Genomic DNA, 13,816 nt, shown 5'->3' on the forward strand with positions numbered 1-13,816 from the left:
CACCAACACTTTTTTCTATTATGGTATATTGAAGACAGGGAACACAAAAATAAGTGAAGACGGTTAAGTTTTCGGTATGACTGTAAGAAGGTATAATAATTTTCAAATATATATACAATTTGGGGTAAATTTTAAGTTATTTTTAATATTTACGTATATGTGGAATCTCACGTAAACGAAAGAGCTTTCAATATTTGAGAACATTCTGCGGACGTTGCACTTCTTGCATTTTTTGGCTTGATCGTTCCATTCTTGGTAGTATGGACTTGCATATCTCTTATTATCTTAGAAATCGGGGACATCCGTTGTTTGTTCTCCCTGGATACAGAGTTAACCTGTCATTAGTAATACCAATTAGGAGGGCAATAACTATGTTTAATCAAATCGCTTCAGATATTTATATATTCCATTTTTGTGAGGGTGAATTTAGGTGAATGTTGTTTTATATGTTTTTAAAATAGGGTAAGATATCTACCTAATTCACTTTGTGTGCTACCATGTGGTTTTATTTTTATTGTTTTATTATTTACTCGTATTGCCCTGTATTTTATTTGAACATTAATAACACTTACTTTATGCCATATTATGAACGCTTTGAATTTATAATTTGTCTATAAAATAAATTTGAATTTGAAAAGTCATAAACCAAAATTAGCCTCAAAATCTTGGTCTTGGCGAATGGTTTTCGAAATCATATCTAATTAATATGATGTTCTGTGGCTTCTTTAGTGGTTTGGCGTATTCCATCTTCGAAAATCCTTCTCTATATCGTAAACACTGATAATCAATTAAGTACCGTTTTAATTCATATTAATAATCCACGCAGTAAATGTTATTATTTAATATACAACATAAATTTATTTTCCAGTCGCGAGATCGATTCACAAATCATATATATATATATATACGGCTAAATAAACGAGAGTTCTACTGATTAGATATCCATGAATTTTACCTCGTTACGCCGCGCAGTTAACACATACATAGTGTTGTCTCACAAAATTTTTGTTTTGTTTTATTATTTCTTTGAAACAAAATGGCTGAAATTACTGAATTAACGAATATTATAATCAAACAAAGTGCCCTCATAGAAAAACTTATGAAAAAAGTGGAGGGAATTGAGGAATTCCTCAAAATAAATTCATTTAAATTAAATAAATCAACTCCCAGTGACTCAAATAGAGTAAATACAGTGTGTACTTCGCCAGCAATTACGTCCGCCGTAATTAGTGATAATACGGTGAAACCAATTAGTACAGCAAGTTCGAAAACGACTGTTGAAACGCGAGCGCAAAGTAAGCGCCGAGCATCGACGAAACAACAAATCGATGCAAATTCAAAAAATGCCGCGTTAGTACAATTGCGTCCTGGAAAAGAAAATTATCCTGCACTCGGGGTTATCCCAGCAGTCGCCCCAGAAGAGGACTCCTCATCGTCACCTGAGGCCTCACAACCGAAACCAGCTGAAGATTTACCTACGCCTAGGATTGTTGATGGATGGGCCACCGTCGCACGGAAGCGGCGTGTTGCGGTTCGAGGAAACCTCGCTGGACGAACAAAAACTGTTGTGAAGCAGTATCACATCTGCCCGCTTCACAGAGATACAACAACGGCTGATGTTTTAACCTATTTAAATAAGTTATGTACCGCTGATTTCACAGTCGTGAAAATCAAATCAAGGGGGGACTATGCATCCTTCAAGGTAGGTATCGCTTCTGATGTCACGGACACTGTTTTGAAGGCGGATAACTGGCCACGTCATTCATTCATAAAAGAATGGGTGTCGAGAGTGGAAACTCCACGGTTGCCGGTTAGCTGACTTCGGAACAGTCACCGTTCAGATAAACTGTTTTTTTTACTATCAGAATGTTCGCGGCTTGAAGACAAAATCTGTGGATTTTTTGAACGGCGTATTAGCTGACGACTATGACGTCATAGCGTTAACTGAAACGTGGTTTAATGGCAGTGTTTTCAGTCGTGAATATTTTGGTAGTGATTATGCTGTCTTTAGAAGGGATCGAGACTCCGGAACAGGCCTCAGGCAGGGAGGAGGCTGCCTCCTGGGAGTTAGAAATATGGAAGGGTTGCAGGCCGAACGTTTTCGTATTTTGGAGACTTCTAACGAGGACCTTTGGGTTAAACTAACCTGTAACGGAGAAACTGTCTACGTTTGTGTCGTGTATTTTCCTCCAGCAAGTGAAGTGGAGGCGTATAAACTTTTTGTTGAAAAAATGTTATCTAGTAACGTCGTATTTGGGGATAAGAGGGTTATTGTGATGGGAGATTTTAACCTAAACTCAGCGCGCAGCGGTGAAAGGGTCAAGAGTGAACTGGAATTTCTGTGTGCTGTTTTTGGATTTTCCCAGTACAATGATATTCTTAACTCTAAAGGTGGACTTCTGGATAGGATTTTCAGTAACGCTATTTTATCAATTTCGAGATGTACATTACCTTTGATACGAGAGGATGTGTACCACCCTACATTGGTTTTTTTACACGTATTTCATGCGATTCGCCCGCTGCGAACGGAAATTCCCTCACACGGAGCTAACTGGTGTGGGGGATGGAAGTTTGATGGTGGAAATTTCAAGCTGCTTTACTCTTTAATGAGTGAAGTAGATTGGAGTGAGTTGCGTGAGATTTTTGATGTGAATGAGGCGGTACAATACTTTTATAATGTTGTATATAATGTGTTTAATAAATGTTTTTCAAGGAAGTCACTATGTCGAGGTGGAAGACGATATCCGAAGTGGTTTTCACGGGAAATTATTAAAGACATTAGATTCAAACACTACTATCATACAGCTTGGAAGGCTAAGCATGGTCAGCATGACTATGAAATGTTTGGCCTTTATCGTATGAGAGTGAGACAAGCTGTTCGGCTGGCCTATCGAACATATATGGAATCGGTAAGGGATTGCATTCGCGAAAATCCTAAATCGTTTTGGGATTATATAAAATCATTAAGAAAGGATGGTGGATTTGCCAATTCGATGACTTGGAAGGGCGAAGAGGTGACTGGACATGGAATGGCAGAAGCATTTGCTGGTCATTTCAGGTCCGTCTACGCAAGTAGTATTCCGAATCTGGATGTCGCCTCAACGTCAAGAAAACGATCGTGCGGTGCCCAATCCGTTGACATCTTCCCAATTGATGAAGGTGACGTGTTTCGATTTATTAAAAAACTTAAGAATACGCGCTCTTTGGGACCGGATAACGTCCCTACATTTTTTTTAAAAGGGTGTGTTGATTTTGTCAAAGGCCCACTTGCATATATATATAATCTTACAATGGAGACAGGTATCTTTCCGGAATTATGGAAGATGTCGAAGGTGACTCCAATTCATAAGAGTGGTACAGAGTCGTCAGTAGAAAACTACAGGCCGGTAGCTGTTCTCTCTGCACCAGCAAAAGTTCTGGAGATGATCATGCACAGCATGATTTCTCCAAAAATTGAGTCATTTATAATGAATGAACAGCATGGATTTAGAGCAGGCCGATCAACGGAAACCAACCTGATGGTATTCACTGATTATGTGTCGTCAGTACTAGATAGAGGCAGCCAGGTTGACTGTTCTTACAATGATTTCTCGAAGGCATTTGACAGAGTCGATCACGATATTCTAATGGAAAAACTCCAACTTATTGGATTGTCGGATCGATTTTTAAAGCTATTCGGGAGTTATTTTAGGAACCGTCAACAATACGTTTCGTACGGCCTTTATCAGTCACAGACCTTTTACACATTTTCTGGTGTCCCCCAGGGCTCAAACTTAGGGCCATTGCTGTTCACGATTTTTATAAATGACATAGCATTGGTAATTAAAAGTGCTATGTTTTTGTTGTTTGCTGACGACTTGAAACTCTTCATGGAAGTTGTCACCTTGGACGATTGTCGTCAACTTCAACTTGATATAGATAATATATTAGATTGGGGCAGGCGTAACAAACTGGACTTCAATATTGATAAATGCAATGTTTTATCGTTTACTAAAGCCTCACGAGTATTGTTTTTCCAGTACTCGATGCATGGCAGAGTTCTCTCGCGAATAGCATCTGTAAGAGATCTTGGAATTACATTTGACGGTAAACTGACGTTTAGTGGTCATATAGATACCATTTGTAAAAAGGCGCTAAAGATGTTGGGCTTTGTCTTGCGTACTTCCCGGGTCTTTTCGGATGTTACGGTATTAAAAATTCTCTATAACTCCTTAGTTAGAAGCAGACTTGAGAGTGGGTCTATCGTTTGGGCCCCGCATCAGTTGAAGTACGGCCTTATGGTGGAGAGAGTCCAAAAGAAATTTTTACGACTCCTTTACTTTCGGTTGTATGGATATTATCCGTGGCTCTATCCGACTGATTTTCTCTTAGAGATGCTTACATACTGTAGCTTAAAATTTAGAAGGGATCTTTATTTAGCTACATATTTTTTCAGACTTATACGCGGCGTAAATGTGAACTCTGCCATTCTTGGTGGTATTGGCTTGTGTGTCTCTGATAATTACCTTAGGAATCGAGGGCATGCGTTGTTTGTTCTCCCACGGTGCAGAACTAACCTGCCATTAGTAATGCCAATTGGGAGGGCAGTAACCATGCTTAATGAAATCGCTTCGGATATTGATATATTCCACTTACGTGAGGGTGAATTTAGGTGGACGTTGTTTTATAAGTTTTTAAGATAGGGTTTATCAAAGTTCACTCTGTGTGCTTCCATCTACTTTTATTTTGTTACTTATTTAATTTATTTTCTTATTTTATTACTTTTTCTCTGTATTTTTATTTTTTTTTAATTATTAACACTTATTTTATGTCATGTCGTGAACGCTTTGAATTTATAATTTGTTATGTTCATTATATGTAAAATAAATAAATTTGATTTGATTTGATTTGATTTGATGGTTACGTAATCATTTTAAATTGTAAAAAATGTAACATATTATTTATTTATGTCTCGACGCAGACTTTATTTCATGAAAGTAATATCTGCTTAAGGGGGAACCATATCTTTTCATTAGCATCGACGTGTGTAGTCAACTGGAAATTCTTTATATGAAGAAACCGAGGTCTTTCTTTTTGTCTTTTTGTAAAAAAAAAAAATCTAGAAAATGTTATCATAAGTATTCTGCGGCCGCCCCTTAACGTGCGCAGTGAAGTGAAATTGTGTACCCTTCTCAACGGACTCTTAATATCACGATATACACGCCACGGTTTTTTGTTTAATCTGAGAAATTTATCCGACAAGTTTATTTATTTGTTTATGAACGACGCATGTATTTTATAATACCATTTTATTAATATCGTAGGTTTACACTTGAGATAAATATTATCTTATAATTCACAGCTAGAAGTCTGTTAACATATTTTTTAGGTAGACAATCCAGTATTGTAGCTCTCCAAAAACCCTCATATACACTTACTGGTAAAAGACATTTTAACACTATCAGCACCGCTCCTAATGATAGGAACAAACCCTAGATTCTTCTTGATGAGATGGGTTAAACATTAGCCACAACAAAAGGCATTGAACTTATACAAACTTCCTCTAAGTTACGCAAAAAAAAATCTAAACGAAGACACAATAGAACTATTGAACAGTATATGGCCCCCACATCCTTAAGCAAGCTCCCAGACCAGAATCTTTGTCACCCCCTCTGCCTATCGCTAGGGTTAAAAGCAGTGTGACACTCTACAGAAACGTTTTCCAAATGGTATTCCAGGTAAAATTAAGGGAATTCAGTGTATTTTTATCTATTTTTTGTATTTTTCAATAAATCCACTTGACTTATGAATTTTTCGAATGCTGACACACAATAAACAAAATTTGCTTCACACAATCACATATTTTAAAATGTTAATTTGCTTAAAACAGCGTGCGACTTTTTTTACCATAAGAGAAAGTTTGTGGTGTGTGTTTATCTCACTTATAAGGTAATCGCGCCACGCGAGGCCCCCTCAGAGCCCTGTCAGCCCACCTCTTGTGAAGGCCATGGAACAGTACATATATAACATCCGCCATAGGATAAATAACGCGAAAAAATATTCTAAATATAATGTCTGCCATCAATCTTGCCAGGAATATAAAAGCATCACACAAACTCACACATATTTTAATAACAGGCTGCAGAGCATTGAGCGTATATCTAAAAAGATTTATTTTGAGGAACAATGACTGCGGTACATGTGACGGCTAAACACACCTCAAACAGTATGTCATCAACGACTGCCCAATAGTTGAAAAGGAGCAATTGGATCTAGGAACTCTGTGTAGATAACATAATCACGAAATTTTGTTCCAAACACCTCTCGAAATACTAAACAATAAAATAACACAAAATATCTAATTGTAGCCATAAATAAAATTGAAAACATACATGGAGAAACTTAATTAACTGCACAATTGACCAAAAAATAGTAATAGAGATTTTTTTTAAATATCATAATGACAAAAATGCAAATATGTAGAAACTCAATTTAACTATCTCTCTGAACCAATTTGTACGAAAAAGCAAGGGTATGATTATTTTTTTTTAAATGTACTTATCCGAACATCATAAAAATCTATTGACTGAGTCAGCATTTCTTTGAGAATTCTATTTTACAAAATCATATGTAATATTTATATTATATTAAATTCTAGAGGATGTTTTAAAGTCAATAGCTGTTTCCGTTATAACACCATTTTCAAGCTACTAAAATAAACGACTTGGGTACGCTCAGTACTTATAAAACTTGTAGAATGAGACTAAATAACTTTTATCTAGTATAAGGAGGTATACTGCACATTTTTTGCTAACATTCGATAGAAAATAGCACCAAACCAAATTAGATAGTGATAAAAAGTAACTACGAACAGGCAAAGACCTTTAACATCGTTTCGTGTATATACACTTTAATAATAAATTGAGATGCGAATATTATCTAAAAAGCTTTTTACCAATGCGGATATGTCCCCATGTTTTATTAAACTTTTGCGACGCGAAAAAGTGCCGTAAGTGGATCAAAAGATTTGAGTTAGCGATAAAAATATATTTACAGCTTTTATATCCAAAGTGTCAAATTGATTTATATGGTTTATTGGGATATGGAGAAGAAAGGTGTTTAGCTCTGATGAAAAGTAAGTTTGATAGTATATTATAGAATTTTATTGCAGCCAATGTTTGACGGATTTTTTTTATCGTAGCATAATGCCTACTAAATTAAAGTATTTAATACATTACCTATATTTAAAAACAAAATATAGATATCCCTTCTAGATAAACTCCCTTCTGCCCAAGCTCCCAACACCACCTTAGCCTCAGGTATTTTAATACACTCAAATTACAAAATAAATTAATGTATATTATAATATAATATATATTTTAAATAATTAATTCAATTGCAATAATTTGATTTGTTTGGTTTCATCGGGAGTTTCGTCAAGATATGATCCTCATGATTTCTGTCGACAAGATAGCAGCAAATAACTTGTTGGTATCCCAATGATTCCATGGAGGGAAGGGAAATGACTTATGGTTTGGGATGCTACTGTTGTGGATACTCTCGCGGCATCTCACCTGAATAAATCAGTTCAATTGTCAAGTCTAATAAATCCTCTAATAAAGCCAAAAAATACGACAGTCTGTTTCCTGGATTTCGAAACATTTGGACACTGGAAATGGTCTGCTTTGAAGATGGTCGCTAAGATTGGTTATCGCTTGACCGATAAAAGATGTGAGTGCCGTTCAACTGAATACCTGTGACAGCGAATAATCATAGACAATCGAGAGGTAATAAATGCAGTCGCTGTTTACGTACTCTTGAGAAGTTATTTGATATATTGTATATTAATTATGGTTTTATAATTATTCTTTTATTGGTTTATATATAATAATATGTTAATGTCATTGATAATAATATGTACTTACATAAGTATTATTTTTGCCACTTATTTAGTTTTACTCTTTTATTATTCATATTTTTGTTTCTCTATATAATTTATAAATTCTCTGGTTGGGCCAATTATTATGCCGGCCCTATGCCTTACCCACCTAACATAGTTATTCTTGCCAGGCCTACTATTAACAGTCAGTCATTATTTATTTTAACCGTGTGCTTGTAAACACCTGTAACCTATAAAACATTAAGACGACATTATTTGCACTGGTTTTGACCGTCGATTGCCGCGCACAGGGTGACTCAGTAGTACCGCGAGATAGTGGTAGAGAGTGTGTGGCATTATTAAAGGTCAGTGCCTGGCATCCCCCTTCCTGTATCAGAATCATTTCGTCATATTAGAGTTAATTGAAAAGCGCCGCCCAATATTAATGTTTTCATTAATATTGCTCTTACACCTAAGTATGATGTTTTTATGATTATATTTTATTGGTAGATATTTCTGTTTGTTTATTATTTTTAATGAATATGTACCTGTATTCTATAAGTATGTAATACCAAAATAACTGTATTGCTGTTTTCATTTGGCAGTGCATCCTAAGTTGAAATCATTAAAACCATAAATCGAATATCTGTTTACAGTTCGATTGAATTCAATAACAAAAGTAGAGTATAATATAAAATGTTTTATTGCATCTCTATTGTATTTACCGAAGTACTGCCGTCAGTGGCGAGGACTATCAGATTTATTCTGATAGACGGAAGCAAGCGGTTATAACTTATATTATATCTTATGAGTATGATAAACTAAAAGAATAGCCTAAACCCTAAACCCACTATATTGGGATATAACCCATAATAATGTTATGACTAGTATAATAATATAAACAGTAACGTCCGAGAATGCGCTCTGTCGTTTTTTGGTTTAACTTGAAAACAGCAGAATAAATTCAACATTTTGTCCAAACATAACTCTAAAATATACTAATTAAAACCCAATCGCTGCGGACCTTTTAATTAGAATGGGTAAAGACATATATCGTAATCCGAACGGCGAGCTTTACAAAGTAAGCTGCCGATACAATTAATAGAAACATAAAAATTCTCAAAAAAAATCCGTTCATATTAAACGGTGTCAAATTATAGTTCATATTTTTTTATCATTATCTTATGAATGATACAAAATATTGGAATTGCTATACACACACCATATAATTTGAGAGTTTTTGTTGTTCTCATGGAGTAGCCTTTGCAAAAAAATCACTTCCAGTTTGGATACCTCATGACTAATCAGCCGATGTCTCATTAGCTGCACACCGCCTAATATTAATAGGCCAACCAATGAACGGTCCTTGTTGTTTTATGAGATTTAAAAAAATATGTACGCAGCAAATTTATGCAAATTTGGCAAAACGCCTATTAATGAAGACGCATTAGCTAATATTTTAAATATTAAATAAATAATAATATGCTTGTGTGGAAAGTATTTGTCTTATTTTTTACGAACGGTACTTAAATTAGCTATGATTGCAGATCCAATAATTTTATTATATTTAAAAGCATACCTAGTTTCTCACTAGGTATATTTTCATTATTTATAGGTTATTTAATATTAAACAATTAATATCAATTCCTCGCCACTGACTGCCATAGATTGAATCAATCTTTCAACAAAACATCCCCGTGGGAAGGCACTCAAGTGCCACTGTTTCACAGTAAACAAGGCTTTCCTCTAAGGCTCTAGCGCACTCGAGAATATTGCCGCTATTTATACTGCAATGGAAAAGCTCGAAAGAAAATTCCGCCCGACGATTTATTGAGGGTTTTTACATTACCCAAGTGAATTAGCGATTGGCTTTTGGGAAAACATGAGGAAGAAAGTTTTTTTTCTATTGTCTTTGAGACAAGCTTTGATTTTAAGATTAGGTTCTCAAAACACTTTGCGATGGTTTCCTATTATTTGTGTTTGCCTACTTACAAATTAGCTAATTCATTAATTAAGAAGCATTGCTATAAACATTTCTTATAAAGGGATTTTTCTTATATTATCAATTAGTAATAATTAAATCTCAGGCACTCTCACTCTAAATCCAAAAAAAAATAAAAAATTATCTATTAATTTAATTATTAGAATAAGAGTATTTGTAAGTTTTTTTTCCGTTTGTTTAGTTATAACTCAAAAACTACTTCACGAATATTGATAAAACTTTCATATGTTTTAGATTATAATATTACTATTGGTACTTATAACCAAAAGATTTGAGAAGCGCATCGAACAGATCATGTGTCAACAATGTGTAATAATATGAATATCGAATAATTAATAGTACAAATATTTTTTTATAATATATCTGACTACTTTCAGTTTTCTTATTTCACGTGAACGAAATTATGGGCTATCACTAGTACTATAGGGTTAGCTTGAATGAATTATATATTATAGTGAGATCAGATCTCACGTTTGGCTTATTTACATGTTGTAGTTAAATGCATGCTTTTATCCAGAGCTAAGTTTCTATAAAATTTTGGGATACCGAATGAGTCAAAAATGATAGTTTAAAAATATACGTATAAACAAAAGACTAGTAAAATTCAATCGTTGTGTATATACTATAAGACGACAGTTTGACCCAAAAAATGCATAAAATTACACATACTAGTGGAAAACCATTTAAATGTGATGTGTATTCTTTTACATGCATAAAATCTCATGACATCAAAATACAGAAGTATTCTTACAGGTGAGAGAAACTGTAGATATCTATTTATAAAATAGGTGTTACTTTTTATTAGGTAGTCTGATGACCGAATAGTAGTCCATTGTCTTCCAACACCCCATTTTCTCCCCCTCGTCTTTCACCACCTACAGTAGTACTGCAGTACCTCTTTAGAAGCTTAATTGCATGTAGAGATTTATAATTTTACTCATATATGAGTGAAAAGATAAAGGAAAGTAATATTAAGTCAAAAATTATTCCTAGATTTTTTCCTTTGTATTCTCTGTTACAGAGTATTGATGTAATACTATGTCAATAAAATGAGGCGTATATTATCAAAACCTGCTTAACTCCACGAACACAATTGTTGGCAAAAGCGAAAAAACTGCTGTGGGCTTAATTATTGCAAAATATAAGAAAAGATAAAATTAATGAATAAAGAAGTAGATAATAACACGTCACCTGCCGGGTTTTAATTGGACGAAAAATCAAAATGGCGGTTTTTATCCCTGATGTCATAGGTTGTATAGATATGAGTCTATTTTGAAACTAAACCATTAAGGATTTGAGCACGATTTGATACTGAACATGATTTTCAACATGAATTATCTCTGTATTTAAAGCAGTTACGCAAGCGAATGAATATTTATTCTATAGGTATTGCCATAGAGAACAGTTTGGCATCAAAATTTGAAAAAACTCGAAAATGGTCGTTAGGTATCTTTTGATAATAAGGTGCTCAAATACATAATAACCATCTCTTGTAAAAATCTGATAAGGAACGCCGGGAGGTAGCCTAAATTTACACTAGATTATGGAGTAGATGATAATAAATGAAATAATAGAATCAGAAGTATAATTACTTAGCTGGTAATATTTTCTGCGTCTTATCATTCAAAGGAAGATTTTTAGTAAAAGAAGAACTTCCTGGCTAAAAAATCGTAGCAATCCACATTTGTAGAAGATTCCAAAATCGATCTAAAAGAAGGGTTCATCATGTCGAATGATGAATCATAGAAGCTTTCATGCATGTAGAGGTATATAACTTTACCGATGCGTGTAAAAAGATAAAGTAAAGTAATGTTAAGTGAAAAATTATGCCAAGATCATTTCCTTTGTATTCCTTCACCTTTACTTTTATATTCGTTGGTCACGAGTTTTAATTTCGCGGCTCAATACAATTTTAATGCATTTTTTGTGATTTTCGATCTAAAGCATGAACCAATTTCTCATAAAAAGGTCGGTTAAAATATTAGGAAATCTAGTATATTAAGACGCCAGTTATTATACTGTGCCTTGAGGTAAAAATGGTAATAATTAACCTTAAAACTTTTAGGGAATATTTAAAAGTTAAAAAAGTATTAATAATAATTCTCAAAACTCATCAATTATCAAGTAATATTATTAAGTTATATCTACGGAGTTCGCTATAAAACAAGCTAATACAGTTCATCATTAAATTTAATGAATAATTATTATCATTACCCGATTCTTTAATAAACCAATGGTGTAGTGAAACAGTAGTTTAATTAGTAATATAGGAGAAACAATCACTAACACCAAAACTTTGAGAAAATCACATAAATGTATTGTGACCTCACCGAGATTGATCCCGAAGCCCTTGGATGAATGACCAGCGCATTATGCATTAAACTATGAGGGCCACTCCCTATGTCGTCATCGTTATCATACTGAATCAGCCAAGTTTTTTCTCTCTTTTTGCTTTTTTCAATTTCATCCTGTCTTGTGTGTTACGTTGTCAGATATTATGTACGCATATCTTAAATATTTCGTCGATCTATTGGCCTTCGTGTCTAGTTTTTACTGGATACATAGCTCGAAGAAGAGACGATTGCTTTATGAATCTAGTCACCGAATAGTACACAGGCGGCTTAGTGTGAAAGGAGCTGGTTTTTTTATCCAAGAGCTCTGGGTTCGATCCCGGTGAGATCAAAATATATTTATGCAATTTTCTCAAAGTCTCTGTGTTTTTATCTTCTATTACTAATACACTACTGTTTCATTGCAATAATTTTATTCGGCTTTTTGGCCTGTTGTAGTTTTATAAAGAAAAGATAAAAAGAAAAGTAGAGAAATATTATGTACATTTTATAAAAGTAGTTGTTTAAGTATTCTTTGACCGAGTAGAATTTGAAGACTCCCTCTACCACTGAGGTATCAACCCAAGTATCAGCAGCCTCTCAGTAAAAGTATGAGTTATGTGCTCAAATCCAACTTAAAATATTTACAGCTGTCAATTATTGCCTTTAATCAGAAAAAAATTCCGCCTGTTGAATGCTTAATATTTATATACTGATACTATTTTATGGAACCTTTTGAATATTACGAATAACCATATATATCAGATTCTGATACCTACAACCAATCACTACTTAGTATGTAATGACTTTATCAGTAACTATGAGATAAGTAATAACTATGCAGCTTCTTTCAAATAAATCTCAACCTAGTCTGTTTTATATTCAATATAACCAGATTTAGACGTCCCAAACGGTTGTTAACAAAATCTACGGGATGTATGCACCATACAAAATTCCACAGGAATGCTTTAAAGCATCGCGTGATTGTAAAAGAAAACGTTTATTTCGGACACTTTTTAGAGTCACATTTACTTAATTTACATTTTATTTTAATTTTTTAAATTTTTTAATTTACTATTTACATAGTACTTAAGCTTATAAATAGCTATATAACTCAGAGTAATTATATAATAGAGAGCGCCTATTTTTCGTAAAAATGAAGCCGTGTTTCTTGCCTACAATGCACAGTAGAACAACAATTTTATTATTATCAACTTAACTATGAAATGTTATACCATCGTGTTGCTTCTCAATACGGCCACCAAATTTAAACACAACATAGTTTACCATATTTTATACTAAAATAACTAAAAATAATTACAACCAAATTTATATTTAACACAATAAATTTCAGCAACACGTGCTCGCAGTTTTTAAATGAATGTAATCAGTCATATCCATATTTTACGGGCGACGTTTTCAAAAAATATTTAATTCAGCCGTAGAAGTTCTATCTTACTCTAACGCGTGGAGCGGAGATATAAGCGTGATGAATGATTACTCACTCACACTTATGGTTAGTTTTTGTTCAGACCAGTGTGGGTATATAATAATATTATATTATACCCACACTGGTCAATCTGTATTTGATCCAGTACAAGAACCCAATGGATTGTGCGAAAACCT

Source organism: Rhyacophila brunnea, unplaced genomic scaffold (genome assembly GCF_057557595.1).
Source record: "Rhyacophila brunnea isolate RB1 unplaced genomic scaffold, BYU_Rbru_1.0 scaffold_17, whole genome shotgun sequence".
NCBI lineage: Eukaryota > Metazoa > Arthropoda > Insecta > Trichoptera > Rhyacophilidae > Rhyacophila > Rhyacophila brunnea.